A 15,713-nucleotide genomic window follows, 5' to 3' on the forward strand; every position below is an offset into this window, starting at 1 on the left:
TATCGTTAGTAATATGTACTACATACAATGTTGCAGCACGTAATTTTCTGATGTTGTCATTCTCATTCTAACCCCCAAAGACAAATAAAGATTGGATTTATAAAGATACTGACAATAAAAGGCAATAATAATGAAAACTTAAAAAAGAAAAAGAGGTATTTAACTTACATCAGAACTGAATTACAACAGTTATCGAAATGGAACTCCATCCTAAGTCAGGGACTACCTGTATTACCCTCATTTAACAAGAAGAAACTGAAGTGCAATGCTATGTGGTACTGAGGGAGAAAACCAGGTTCTAGGATCTTGTGTTCCAGCCAGGCTCTCCTCATAACTGGCTGTATGATCCTCAGTAAGGCATTTCACTCTGTCAGCCTATTTCCCCATCTGTAAAATGAGAGGTAGACTCTGAGATGAGCTACAAAAACTCTTCGATGCCACTATCCTATGATTCTAAGGATACACCACTAATTAGCAGTAGAGCAGACCTGGAACCCAAGTCATCTGTATTCTTTTTCCTCTGGACATGCTGCCTCCCACTGCACAGCGGTGCCCCCTGCCAGGATGACAACTGACCCCCTTTCAACATTCTGAATTATGCAAAAAATATATGTAAGTTTCCTTTTACTCTGTTTGTTGTGGTTTTCCTACTGGAGCAATCCTACAGAAAAGAATAATGAACGGAGGGCTGAGCTGCACTTCCAATGAATACGGTTCATTGGAACCTGCATAATTAAACGAAAAGAGTTGAATTGTGGAGTCTGGCACATCTAAAGTTCAAATCCCAGCTATACCACCTATTTTCTGTGTGACTTAACATTTCTAGATCTCAGTTTCCTAATCTGTAAAATAGGGATTACAGGATAATACCTACTTTGCAGGGTGATTAGGAATGGAAGAGCTACACATGTAAAACGCTTGGCTCTGAGCCTGGTAAATAATAGTATTTATTGAACATTCTAAGCATTTTTATAAGTGTTGTATCATTGACTCCTCACAACAACCTCATGTGTCCGGTACTATTATTATCCTCATTTTAAAGATGAACCATCTGAGGCACAAAGAAGTTAATTTGCCCAAAGTAACACAGTTCTTAAACAGAGAGTCAACCTAGATAGTATGACTCCAGAACTCAGGCCTTTGGCCAATAAAAAATGATTATTACTATCTTTAATCAGACCATGTCCAAGCAGTCTTGCCTAAAAGGAACCTTACCATTCCTCTTACCATTCCTTAGGGTAAGATAAGGAATTAAAATCATCCTGACTCTACTGATCTCAAACACCAAATTTAAAGAGTGCCATTTCAAGCTCATGGATTAAGTCATCCCAGGGACAGCATCTAGGAAAGGTATGACTGGTAAGATAGGCACACTGTCCCATCAGTAAAGCATCTGTGGAAAAGTCGTTTGCCATCTTTGAGGTTCCTGGCTCAAATGATCCCATATGGGGCTGATTGAAGTTTTCTCTGTGGAAGTCCAGTCTAAGAAATGCTTCACTTTCTGGGGGGTTCTGGATGAAAACTCATCCTGATGTCTCCTCTGGGGCTCTGTACTATCATTCGAGCTTTGTGAAAAATTTTCTTTGATGTTTTCAGAACTTTGGTTTTCAGCGACAGTAGCTAGCTTAACTGCCTTCTCCTAGGGTCACAGCTACTTTGAGGCAGTAGAAGGGAGCAGAGGAGAAAGGGGAGCATATTTTGATAATGCTGTCCTCTCTCACTGCATTTAAGAGCAGCTGCTGTCTTAGATTTTGCCCTTAACTTGTGTCTTTCTGAATTCTGCTGCAATTCAAAGTACCTCTCATAGGGAAGCCTTTGAAGTTTTACCCTGTACCCCTACTTCTAGCAAAAAGGTCAAGGAAAATTAAGCCAATCAATTTGGAAATGCTTCCTTTCTAATTAATTGCAGCTGTGCTACATCCAGATGTCTGACTCTAGGAGGAACCAGGTAAGCTATCAGCACCACTCAGGCCTATACTGACAAAGCTCCCTGACCAGGAATGCCTTGCGCATACTCTGAGAAAGGCTCCCTACAAGGTTCCGGGATAAATAGTTTTATACTTTCTGAAAATGGAATCTGGGGGTTATGAAGAAGGGCAAAATTTTTTCAAGGTCCTGAACCTAACACTGCCCCTGGAGAGCCCCTGGATAGTTGCTCTTTTCCCCTACTCTGCCTCCCCCAAGGAAATGGGGTTAATACCTCCTCAGATGGCTACAGGGAGGATTAAGGGTCATTATTCTTGGTATCCAGCTCTGCTACAGCTCTAGCAGTTGTGACCTTGTTCATCCTAAAATAAGACATTTAAAATAAAAAAGCAAACAGTGATCCCTGAATCTGACTCTTTTTCTGTAAAGAGCAAGAGTTTCCTTTGCAAAGGGCCTCTGACACTGCCTCCTATATTCCAACCTGTTGGCTGCAACCTCCCCTTATTCGGGCCTCAAGTTTTTAAGGTATTAGTCACTAATGCCACAAAGCCCTTTGAGCAGCTATTACTAACAGCACAAAGAATGGGCCTCAGAACTCTCAGGGTTTCGGTCAGACCTGAATTCACTCTCAGAAAGCCAACAAAGTGGTACCCCTTTATCCCCAAACCCTGGCTCTCGAGGACAATCAGTGACGTCTAGTGAAAAGCATATATTATGTCATTTAGTCCTCATAAATCCCTTGTAAAGAGGTCATAAGCCTCATTTTACAGTTAAGGAAACTGCAGCTCAGACAGGACATGTGATTTACCCTGGGTCACATAGCTAAGAAGAGGCAGACATGGGTTATGGGATCAGAAAGACTTGGATTCAACTATCAGCACCGTCACTACTAGCCGTATAATCTCCAACACATTTCTTAACTTTCTGGAGCCTCAGTTTCCTCATTTGTAAAATGGGGATAAATAAGGCAGTACCTACTTCATAGGGAATTTTTGAGGATTAAATGAAATACTGTAGGAAAAGTGGCTAGCAAGTACCTGGCACACAGTAAGTATTCAATACATGTTAGTTTTTTACAGATCAAAAGTGATTTTTTTACAGATCAAAAGTGATTTTTTTACAGATCAAAACAGAGAGTTTTACGTTATTTTCTTAGAATCACCAAACCAAACCTACTGCTGTTAAGCCGATTCTGACTTATAGCGACCCCATAAGGTTCTCAAGGGTATAAATGTCTATGGAAGCAGATTGCCACATCTTTTTCCTGTGGAGCCACTAGTGGTTTCAAATTCTGACCTTTCGGTTAAAAGTCGATTGCTTTAACCACTGTGCCACCAGGGCTCCTCACAGAATCAGAGTTTAAAAAACTAAAAGATCACTTAGTCCAATTACCTACATAAGTATGGATCCCTCTACCATATCACTGATAAGAAGTAGCAAAGCCTCTGCTTAAATACCCCTAATGATGGGTAACTCATTCCCTCACAAGGCAACCTATTTCATTTTTAGAAAGCCAAATTCACTATCAAGCCAAAATCTACCCTCTTGGAATATCCTTCCTTTGATCCTAGTCTGCCTTCTAGAATCACACAGCGAAAGTCCAGTTCCCTTTCCAATAGTTATTCAAGTATTCGAAGGCAGGCATTGTCTTCCCCCCAGTTCTTAGCTTTGGTCCTTTCAACTCCTCTTCACTGTCACAGTCCCAGAGGCAGCTCAATATCACAGAGCAGACAGACTTGGATTTGAATTCCAATCCTTCCACTTACTAGCTGTGTGACCTTAAGCAATTTATTTAACCTCTCTGAACCTATTTCTTCATCTATATTACAAGAATGATTCTCACCTCAAAGGACAATCATGAGATTAAATTTAGATAAAGTAACAACACTACTAGCACAGAGCCCAACATATAGCAGATCCTCATTAAACATCAGTCACTTTTTAGGATGTATCTCCATTGGTAAATATCACTCAGAGTATACTAGCCAGAACTGAATGTAACATCAAGTGACTGGTTTCCGATGGCAACTGCCAGGGCTTGAGTTTTTAAGAGGTGATAGCTAATAAGAAAGCACAGCCTAGAAGTCTTCTTAAAACCAAACAATAGCTTAACTAGTAAAAAATGTCTGCGTTGAGCATTATGCCCTTTTTAAGAACTATCTATCTGGGATCAAATTGACAATGGCAACTTGAAAGATTACACTGGAACCTTCGGGGGCAATGAGTTTATGTTAATGGAGGAGGAACAATTCAGAAAAGGAAGGTGAGACATAGGGAATTGGGAGGAAAGGAAGAGTGTGCTGTCCTAGTATGAGGAGAGCAACTAGAGTCATATAACAATGTATGTATAAATTTTTGTACAGGAAAAATTTTTTTAAAAACTTAGTTTGAAAAAAGAAAAAAAAGGAAGGTGGGAATGGTGGCACAACTTGAAGAACGTAATCAATGTCACTGAATTGTACATGTAAAACTGTTGAATTGGTGTATGTTTTGCTGTGTATATTCTCAATAAATAAATAAATAAAGCACAGCCTAGGGGTTCTGTGGGTCCAGCAATCTGCAATGGTACCCAAAGATGCAGTGGATGATCTGGGAAGGTGAGGATGAAAGAAAAAAGAAAACAAGACAGACCATTAAACCATGACCCAAGAGAAAAGGCAAGTATCACCATATTACATGTTGTCTATGACTCCTGCTCTGAGGCCCAGTGACTGCACATGTGGGCCACTGCCATCGAGTAGATTCTGACTCATAGGTACCCTATAGGACAGAGTAGAACTGCCCCATAGGGTTTCCAAGGAGCAGCTGGTGCCTAATTTAAAAGGAAAGGGAGAAAAAAAAAAAAAATTAAAGAGTAAGTCACAGTTCTGGCTCTTCCTCAGTAGTGGGCCCCTCAAGATCCACAGACGTTCAAGATCTTCAGTTGTATCCTTTCAGATCCTAAAGCCCAGATGTGTGAAAATACCCTACAAGAGACATTCAGTGAGTAATACCAAGTGATGTGACAGCTCTAAAACATCAAACAAAAATAAATACATAAATAAATAAAACATCAAACGGGAACATTAACACCATTACCATATTCTCTTTTTCCTTAAGTGACCCCAAGGGAAGGAGTCCCAGGCAGAAAAATGGGTTGTTGCCCAGTTCTTCTGCAGAATTGACCCAAAAGCATAGCTTTTACAAATTAGAGGTGACTTGAATGTAAGTGTTCCCAAACAGGTCAAAAGGACAGCAGGACCCCAGAATTCAAGCAACACAACCACAGACTGTGGTGGAAAAGGTTGTTTACCACCTGCCAAAGAAATACAACAAAGTACACTAAAGAAATCCATTGATAGCCTCAGACTCAGCTCAAAGGAGCCCCACTCCTTACTCCCCAGTCTGTTATAGAGGATACGGTCACTACACTCAACAGCAAAGATTCAATTCAATCCCTCTAAAAACATAAGAATTACAACGAAGAATAAGCCAGAACTCAAACCAGAAATAGCCCTAAATAGTTCCTTCATCTTAGTGAGCAGAGACTGGCCACTCAAGGAGGACCCTAGGGTACAGAAAAGCCTAGTGCAGGCCAGGTGGGGATTTCATAATGCCTTTGAGTCAGGAGGTGTCCTCAGAATAGTTTTCTTCTCAACAATGTTTCAGGCTTTGCTAAAACAGACGCTTAACTGCCATTTTATTCTGATCATCCACCCCATTCTTGGGGAAAATACAGCCACCCTACCATGCTTCTAAACTCACAAACGTGAGGAAAACTTCAAAGTTGCCCTACCACTACCCCAGGAAATTAAAGAAAGTCACAGAAGGAAAGAACCTCGGGGAAACAATCAAATTAGACCGTTAGACAGTAATCATAAGCCTGAAAACTCTTTTCTAGAGACCCTGGTGGTACACCTGCAGAGGAGAGCCAGAGGGCACCAAGCAAATTCAACCCAGCTGGCAAGAGGGTGTCCCACCGCAACTTTCAGTAACAAGAATTGGATCTTGCTGGCTCGCAGTCTCCCTTCTATTTCCCCACTTCCCATTTACCCTTTGAAGTGGGTACTGAATAGCCCATTCCCAAGCACAGGCCCTATGTACAGGCACTACCGACGTCTGGTGGAAACACCTTAGTTGAGTTCAGTTTGACGCCAGGATGGGCCACTGAAGGCATCTGCGGCTGCCAGAAGCCTGGACACACACACACACACAGACACAGACACAGACACACACACACACACACACAGAGAAAGGAAACAGAGCGCAGGTCAGGTCAACGTTGCCCTCCCGCACTTCCACCTGCCCTCTTCTTCCTGAGACCGGCGCCAGATCAGATGTCAAACAAAAACTCGACAAAAAAGTCCCGTAATGGGACGACTTCCACCTCTCCCTTGGCAGAGTCCTCTGGACTCCCACAACCGTCCATGCACATCCCAGCTAGCCCTCGGCCCCTACCCCATCCCTGGCCCACTCTGCTCCCTGCCCCAGAGAGGCCTGCCCCCTCCCGGGACAGCCCGGAGCCCCAAGGAGGGCGGGTGGGCGACCTCAGGCCCCCAGGCCGTTAAGGCTGGGGCCCGCCCGGAGCGGGCGGCCCGTGTGCCAGGACTGCGGGACCCGGTCTCTGCCTCGGCGCCCGCGGAGGGCAGGGGGCAGCGGCAACTCGTACCTGTCAGGCCTCTTCCCTAGACCGATAGCGTCGCAACTTCAGGAGCCCATGTCCGTCCGGGGGCCCGGCCCCTCTCCCGGGAGTCGGGGCGCGGATCCCGGGGAGGGGGCTGGGGGGCCCGGACAGCTCTAGCCCCTTCCCATGCTCTCCGCCCGGCGCCTGGCCGGGGCCGGACAGCGCCTCTGCCCGCCCCTGCGCACCGCCTCACACCCGCGCTCACACACACTCACACTTCCTCGCGCGCTCTCACACACGCACTCCCCTCCCTCCACCTCCTCTGTTTATCTCCTCCAGCTGTCTGGGGACCCAGGCGAAGCCGGCACTGCGCCTGCGCTACGCAGTCTTCGCCCCCGCTCCGCGCCTCACAGCCAGCGGCTACGCTACGGAGGTAGCGCCCAGCCTTTTCCAGAATGGCGACCCCCCCCTCCCTGGGTCCGGTTAACGTCTGCCTCTCGGCGGCGCCCACTAACCTGCTAGTGGGAGAGTCCCACGCCGCCTCAGCCAATCTGCTTCGCCGCTTGCCGGCCCAGGGGCCAGTGGGCGGGCGAGAAAGCCGGGCGGAGCCCCGGGGCATGCCGGGAGTCGTAGTTTTCCTTCGTCTAGGAGCTACTGCAGAGTGGGCTCACCCCGCCTAGTTGCCATTAGTTACCCCGACGCACCTTTGCACCCCATATTTCTGTAAAGTGTTCCTTCACCATCAATTCTGAGACTCCCCTACTTGTCATTGCCACTCCCCCGGCCCCCACTCAGCCCTCTGGGAGCCTCCTCAAGACTTCCTCAGAGCCCTGAATTGCGGGGCGCTTCAGACTGCACCCACGGCCCCCTCCCTCACCTTCCCCGACACCACCCACCCACCCTCTGCCCCACAGTACCGACCCTCAGCCTATTCTTTCCTGCTTTAAGGTCTGCTAAAGTGGCACGTTCCTCACTCTTGCCTCCCGAGCCTGGAGGAAAAGGATAAATGAGAACCAAAGTCCTACACTGGGTAACCTGGAGGGGAACCAATAGGCCAGGCAAGTCCTCGGAACTCTCAGGCTGGTGGGAGAGACAAGGTCCGTCCGTCCGAGGCTGGTGGAGCCACTGCTGTTCCCATTGTCTGAGGAAGACAGGTAGTTCCAGCCTTGTGGAGTCTCGAGTCTGATGGAGAAAATACCCTCTTCTTTAAGGAAGTTCCCAAAGTGATGAGGGAGGCACTATGCCTAACTGCTAAAGGCAGGGACCAGGCCCCAACCATGAGGAGTCCCAAGTCAGAAAAGGAAGACATCATCAATCACCCTCTGAGAAGGAAAACTTGCCACTTACCCGAAGGATGCCATTTGTCAGATAATAATTTGCTTTTATTGAGCATTTACTAGATGTCAGGCACTGTGTTGGGCATAGTTCCTTAAAACCAAACCAAACCTGTTGCCACAGGCCAGAGTAAAACTGCCCCATAGGGTTTCCAGGGAGTGGTTGGTGGATTTGAACTGCCAGCCTTTTCGGTTAGCAGCCAAGCTCTTAACCACTGCACCACCAGGTAGATATTCCTTGTTGCTGTTGTTAGTCGCTCTCAAATTGGTATTCCTTAGGTATTCCTTAGATAGGTATTAATACTAACTACATTTTGCAGAAGGGGAAGCTAAAGCATAAAGGGATTAAAAGCAATTTGCCCAGGGTCACATAGCTGATAAGGAACCAAGCTGGAATTCACACCTAGCTCTGTCTGACTCCAGAGTCTAAGTGTTTGAACACTCCCTGCCCCTTATGTGAGAACGAGGTAGCCCACCCTCAAGAAGGACTGAATATACAAATTTTACATTTATAGTGTTTGTCTCATGTATATCTCTCCATGAACTACTTGTTTTTTTCCTGTTTTTGCCCATATCACGAGTATAAGTTAGTCTGTGAGCTCCCAAGGGGTGATTTCTCCACTTATGGAGGAGTAAGAAGTTAACCTTGTGAATTCAGCTTTGTGACATCCCTTTCTACTAAAAATGTTGTGTGTCATCCCTCCTGACCTCTCCCCCACAGCTGTTCCACCGAATATAGAAAAGCATAGACTTTGGGACCAGGAGAAAGCTTTGAGATCAGCTATCCATAGCTCCCCATTTTAGGCTGCAACCCTGAATTAAAGAACAGGTAATATTTATTGAACACTTACTGTGGGAGATAAGTGCTTACCACTGAATTAAGCAATGCTCTCACAATCACACAGCTAGGAAGTGGTTACAGTTGGGATTAAAATTCAGATTATTTGAATCCAGAGCCCATATTTTAAACCCTTGTTCTATGCTGTCAATGTCACAGAGGATCTCAGAAAAACCAACAGAGAAGAATAGATGGTATTTCTGTGACTCCTAGCACAGTCTCCAGCACATAGCAGACACTCAGTAACTATTTGATGTCAGAGTGAACCTTTGTTGATAGGGAGTGGATGACAGGAAGTAGCGGCATCTACTATTTATTGATTATTTTCTACTCTCTGTGTATGTATATACTTAACTCATTTGATTCTCACAACCACCTTATGAGTTAGGTATTATTCTCATTTTCCATATGAAGAAACAGAGACTCAAAGGAAAGCTAAGTTCAGAATCAGACACTTCTCCCATTCATATATATTTTCAGATCAGTTTAAGAGAGAATTTCCCAACCAATGGATCTGGGATACTTTGGAAGGTTGTGAGCTCCCTATCTATGGTGGTATTCAAGTACAGACTATAATCATGTATTTAGGATACTGTAGAATCAATTACTGTGTTGATTAATATCATTAAGCGACCAACTGTAATGTTCTCTGATCTGGTTTTTGTAAGCAGGCAAAGATTATTCAAATAAGGCTTGTGGCAATGAATGCAGCTCCTTGGTAAAATGAAGGGACTAACTGAAATCAGTGGGTCTCTCAACCTTTTCTCATGGTGACCTGACCTGGATTGTACTCCCAAAAGGCTTTTCAACCAGAAGTCCTGGAGGAAGTGAGGAGGTAGTACCCTATTTTTTTAAAAACAATGAAACTTTTATATGATAATAATTTCCACAGTATGGAAATAGACGTTTAACTTTTAGGGAGACCTAGGCCTATATCAAGTTGGATTTTTCCCCCACTCATTGTATCTTTAAAAATTTTTTAATGTTTAATTACAAACTATCTCAAACATTCAAAAAATAACCTCATAATATAACTACCAAAATAAAAGCAATGTTTAATATTTTACTACATTTGCTTCTAATCTCTTTTTTTTAAGAAATAAAATGTTACAAATACAGCTAACACTCCATCTGCTACTGTCTTAGGGTTCTCTAGAGAAACTTAACTACTAATTATCTATCTATCTATGGAGAGAATTGATTTACTTCAAGGAATCGGCTCACACGTTTGTGAGAGGCTAGCAAGTCCAAAATCCATAGGTCAGGAGACAGGAAGAGTAAAGAGTTAGTGAATCCTGGCAAAATGTCTATTTATAATCTGGAGACAGAACACACTGTAGGGAAACTCCCTATTTGCTCTTAAGGCATTCAGCTGATTGGTTGAGGCCCACCCACATTATGGAAGGTAATCTGCTTTACTTAAGGCCTTGATTTAATCACATGTAACTAGTTAATAAGAACAACTAGACTGGTGTTTGACAATTGAGCACCATTGCCTAGCCAAGTTGACACATAAATTAACCATCACACTCATCCCTTCTTTCTTGCTTTTTCTTAGAGGTAACCATTCTCTCAAAATTGCTGTGTGTCTTCCCCATTTAAGTTTGTGTACTTTTACTACATATATCAGTATCTATAAACATATGATATTGTTTATAGGCAATTCAGGGAGGAAGAACAGCATAAGCAAAAGTCTGATACCAGGACAGAGTTTGGCAGACAGGATCTAATGAGGAGATTGTCCTGGCTAAAGCCAAAGTTCTGCAGGGGATTGGTTTGGATAGCTGAGGTGAGGCCTAATGGTGGAGAATTGGAAAGCCCATATCAAGAGTTTAGATTATATTCCCACAGACACTAGAGAGTCTTTGAAAATCCTTGATCACGGGAAATAGAGATTCAGTCATCAGAGATTCACTAAACACCACAATGCATTACATACTAAACTGGGTAGCCATCAGGCTTACAAAGGCCTGATGCTTACAGATGCTGTATACTCACAGAATAGCAAGAAAGATAAATATATCTGTGTTCAAAGCAATATAATCAGTAAGCTTTGTAGAGGTTTATATAGAGTTTAAGGAGCCCTGGTGGTGCAGTGGTTAAGTGCTCAGCTGCTAACCAAAAGGTTAGTGGTTTGAACCCACCAGCTGCTCCGCGGGAGCAAGATGTGGCAGTCTGCTTCCATAAAGATTACAGCCTTGGAAACCCAATGGGGTAGTACTACTCTGTCCTATAGGGGCCCTATGAGTCGAAATTGACTCGGTGGCAATGGGTATGTAGAGTTTGCCCAAAGAAAGAAGGAACGAACTGAGTTTTGGCAGGGAGGTTGCCAAGGAGGGCTTCAGAAGCAAGGCCGGAGTTTGACAGGCAGAAAAGTTTAGGGATGACATGAAATCATAGACTCTGAGAGCTAAAATTCAAGAAGTGGCTACTCCTAGGCAAGGAGGAGTGAGGGAGGGGAGTAAGAGTGGAAGATTTTCTTTTCACTGTATACATTTTAGTCAGGGGCGGAACAACCAGAAAGCAAGGTACATACTGGCTTACAGTAAGCAAGGTATGATGTGGTGAAATTGTACACCACAGATTAGTAAGTAAGCCCGTACATACCTTGCTTATTGGGTAATCTGTCCTGGCTTTTAGTACTTCTGAATTTTGTGCTGTCATGGTTTGAATTATGTCCCCCCAAAAATGTATCAATTTGGCTGGGCCATGATTCCCAGAATTGTGTGGTTGGCCTCCATTTTGTGATTGTAATTTTATGTTAAAGAGGATTAGGGTGGGATTTTAACACCACCCTTATCCAGGTCACATCGTATAGATCCAATGTAAAGGGAGTTTCCCTTGGGTGTGGCCTGCACCACCTTTTATCTCTTAAGAGATAAAAGGAAAGAGAAGCAAGCAGAGAGCTGGGGACCTCATACCATCGAGAAAGCAGTGCCAGGAGCAGAGCGCGTCCTTTGGACCGGGGTCGCTGTGCAGAGAAGCTCCTAGTCCAGGGGAACACCAAAGAGAAGGCCGACAGAGAGAAAAAGCCTTCCCCTGGAGTTGATGCCCTGGATTTGGACTTTTTAGCCTACTTTAACTGTGAGGAAATAAACTTCTCTTCGTTAAAACCACCCACTTGTGGTATTTCTGTTACAGCAGCACTAGATGACTAAGACATGCGCATGTATTGGTAACTTGCCCAAGGTACTACAGCAAGGTCCATGTAACTCCTATTCCATGCTCTTAATCATTATACTAGACCTCCTCTCAAATGATGATTCCAGGCCTTGTCCAGTTGGAATGAAGAGGAAGAGAAGTAGGTGAGATGTGGTGGCATTGACTCTGATGGATCAAGGAGACAGAGCTCAAACAGGATCCTTTGTTTAAATTCTGGGTCAATGAAGGAGGGTGGTGCCAATGACCAAAACTGAAGACCTATGAAGATCTGTTGGTTTGGGGAGGAAGATGATGAGCTTTTTTTTTGAAAAGAATGAGTTAGAAATTTGGCAGAAACACTTAAACAGAAATATCCTGTAGACTAATGCCCAAGATGCTTTCAGGGGGTCTGCAAATTCAAACCAATTGTCATGATAATACTAAGAGGTTATTTGCCTTTTCTACTGTCATTCTCCTACAAGTGTACAGTGGAATTTTCCAGAGGCTACAAGATGCATGATGAGGAGATCAAATGGCGTATGTGCTTATGTATTTCTATGATTTAAAAATTTCTCAGTTTTAAGTGGTAATATGGTAAATATCAATAGCTATGACCCACATGAACAAAAGTTTTTGGGAGTTCTCAATAATTTTTAATACTGTAAAGTGGTCCTGCTGGCCTATGGCTTTCAAATTTTTAACAAGATCTCACAGAGGGAAATCTATTTTATATCATGACCCATATCCACATATATATATACATTGATGTATATTTGAATCAGAGATTCACAAATCATTGCTCTTTGGGATACACTCGGGGCTTTCCATTTCATTTAAAAAAATTAAAATGCTGGTAACAGTCTACTAATTTCATGAACCAAAAATAAATAATAACCTGCAACTTGAGAAACACTGCTTTGGAGTCTAGATGATTGGATATACGGAAGGAAGCTGGAGTGTTGGTAGGAGCCAATCTCAATAGCACGTAGTGTACCCTGAATATTTGTTGAGTGGGTAAGTGGAGTGAATGTATGGTTCTTCAAGCTGCTGCTTCTTCAACTGTGCAGCATTTGAGTAAAGAAGCTATTGTGAGAATCTAATAAGAAAAATGTAGGTGAAGTCTCTTTGTAAACTGTAAAACGCTGCAGAGATAGAAGGGTTTGCTGTTGAAAGAAGTTGGTGGAAGGTTATAAAGATCACTAGCCATATAATCAGAAAATTTAGGTTCAAATCCCAGCTGGGCCACTTACTCTGTGACTTGGGTATAACTAATAATAACTAATATTTATTGAGGACTTACTGTATACCAGATATGGTGCTAAGCTTTATTAAATGTTTATCTCATTTAATCCTTGCCATGACTTAATTCTGTGGGCACTGTCGGGCATTGTCCCCTTTTACATGCATGGTAAATGAAGGTTAGAGAGCTTAGATAATTTACAAGATTATTTAGTACAGCAGACTTTTTATTTTTCTTTATTGCTTACCTATCTAGCATCTCTCTTAGTTTTCTAGTGCTGCTGTAACAAAAATACCACAAGTATGTGGCTTTAAAGAACAGAAATTTATTTTCTCACAGTTAGGAGGCTAGCAGTCCAAATTCAGGACACCAGCTCTAGGGAAAGGCTCTCTCCTGTTGGGCTCTAGGGGAAGATCCTTGTCTCTTCCAGCATTCCTCAGTTCCATGGCTACCTTCATGTGGCATTTATCTCCCCTCCCCCTTTGTGCTTCCCTGTCTCTGTGTTTATGCAGCTCCTTATAACTCAGAAGTGATTAGGTTTAGGACACACCCTACAATGATAGGGTCTTATTAACATAACAAAGACAATCTTATCCCAAATGGGATTACTTCCACAGTTTAGGATTCTAACACATATTTTTTTGGGGGGGTCACAGTTCAGTCCATAACAACATGCAATCCCCTTCCTTCTTTGAAGAACACCCTGATTTTCCTTAAGGAACCACCCCTCCCACATATTCAGTCCAAGTAGTTTGGGAGAGCCTGGTTCCTCCTTTTGGATTCAGGGCTGCACACATAACTAGGCTGGTCAAACACCATATTCCTCTCTATTGGCCATGGTGATTGGCTGAGGGATAGCCATGTGACTCAAGTAGGACCAATCAAAGCAAATACAAGTACTTTTCCCACCACAATGGCAAGGAAGTGTCTCTATCCTCTGGACTGGTAGCTGTGAGGCTGTAACCCTGGAGCTGTAGTGGCCACCTTGTCACCAGTGGGTGAGAGGTTGCTTGAGGGTGAATCAACACAGAGCAAAGCAGAGCTGAGGTGTGGAAAGAGAGACAGAGGCAGAGAGGAGAGACAGAAACAGATACAGAGAAAAGCGAGAGAGGGAAATTCTGAGCCCCTGGATCCAGCTGTGCTTGAAGACAAATAGTGAACTTTTCAGTTATAGGAGTCAATACATTCCCTTTTATGCTTAAGCCAGTTACTTTAGTTTAGTTATTCAACAAGCACTTATATAGCACTTATTATGTGCCAGGAGGTATTCTAAGCACTTTACAAATATTAACTAATTCACTCTTCGTGACAACCCTATTATGAAGGGGGGTAATATAATTATCCTCATTTTACAGATGAGGAAACTGAGACATAGGGAGAATAGCTTGCCCAAAATCACATAACTAGTAAGTGGTAGAGCTGATTTGATTTGGCTCCAGATCCCATATACTTAATCCTTTGCCAGTATTTCCCAAACTCTTGTCATTTATCTTCCATCTTTATCATTTTGCCATATTTGCAAACCTCCTATATGATTATTTATTCAATACTTTTCCTTAGATCCACTTTAAATCAATTCACTTCTTTTACTTGCCCCAAGCTACGATATCAGTGAAATCATGAGTTTAATGTCCTAGACATATTTTTCTATGAAAAAAGATGTGACTATAAAGATGCAAATGTTTATCACTGTGAATACCACTGTCCCTCCTACATTGCCCCCTACTTTACCTCACTGATGCTTAGTTTCTTCATCTGTAAAATAGGGCTATTAATGTGCTCCTTACAGGATTGTTTTTTGAAACAAATGAGGAAATAACTGAAGTACTGCTCTGTCGATTGTAAAGAACTAAACAGAAAGGAGGCACTATGGCTCTTACGGAGCCCTGGTGGTGCAGTGGTTAAGAGCTCAGGCTGCTAACCAGAAGGTAGGCAGTTTGAATCCACCAGCAGCTCCTTGGAAACCCTACGAAGCAGTTCTACTCTGTCCTATAGTGTTGCTATGAGTTGGAATCAATTTGACGGCAACAGGTTTGGTTACTTGGTTTTATGGCTCTTATGATGATAAGCTCCTCAAGGGGAAGGATGAAGTTTTTGGTTTTCCACGTCTTAAGGCTCATCTTATATCAGTCTCTTTTTTGTGGCTACAGTACAGCCTTTTTTTTTTTTCCGTTGCTATTGAGTTGGATTCTGACTCATGGCGACCCCATGTGTTGCATGGTAGAACTGTGCTTCACAGAGTTTTCATGGCTGTGACCTTTTAGAAGCAGACCACCAGGTCTTTCTTCTGAGGCACCTCTGGGTGGGTTCAAAATACCAACCTTTTGGTTAGTAGTCAAGCGCTTAACCATTTGTACTCATTCACTACAGCCTTACGAGCCTTCTTTTAGTCATCAGATGGGTTCTGCCTTCCCCTACTGAAGGACCTTTGCTCAAGCATTCGCTCACACTAAAATACTCTTCTTCCCTCCCACCCTGCCATAGCAGATTATGTTTTCCAAAAATGGCCACAGCAATATTTCTGGTCCCACACACTCTTCCAGAACCTTGCTGCTCCTCCATCAAGAGATGGAGTCTATTTTCTCTGCCTTGGAAATTGAGTGGCACTTTTGGACTGCCTCAACAAATAGA

General features: G+C 43.3%; 1 protein-coding gene across 2 annotated transcripts in view; it reads right to left on the minus strand.

Annotated features, from left to right (window-relative positions):
- The window catches only part of WDTC1 (WD and tetratricopeptide repeats 1), a 64,716-nt gene extending 57,832 nt beyond the window's left edge, over positions 1-6,884 (minus strand). Inside the window, exons 1-2 of one of the 2 annotated variants that reach the window (XM_023732079.1) lie at positions 6,575-6,592; positions 4,595-4,738 (exon numbers count right to left, since the gene is read on the minus strand). The gene's annotated coding sequence lies outside the window, so the exon portion shown is untranslated. Of the gene's footprint in view, positions 1-4,594; positions 4,739-6,574 lie in introns of both variants that reach the window. The other variant, XM_004377064.2, reaches the window with a different exon arrangement.
- Positions 6,885-15,713: the final 8,829 nt, after the last annotated feature.

This window comes from Trichechus manatus, unplaced genomic scaffold (assembly GCF_000243295.1).
Source record: "Trichechus manatus latirostris isolate Lorelei unplaced genomic scaffold, TriManLat1.0 scaffold00048, whole genome shotgun sequence".
NCBI classification, from domain to species: domain Eukaryota; kingdom Metazoa; phylum Chordata; class Mammalia; order Sirenia; family Trichechidae; genus Trichechus; species Trichechus manatus.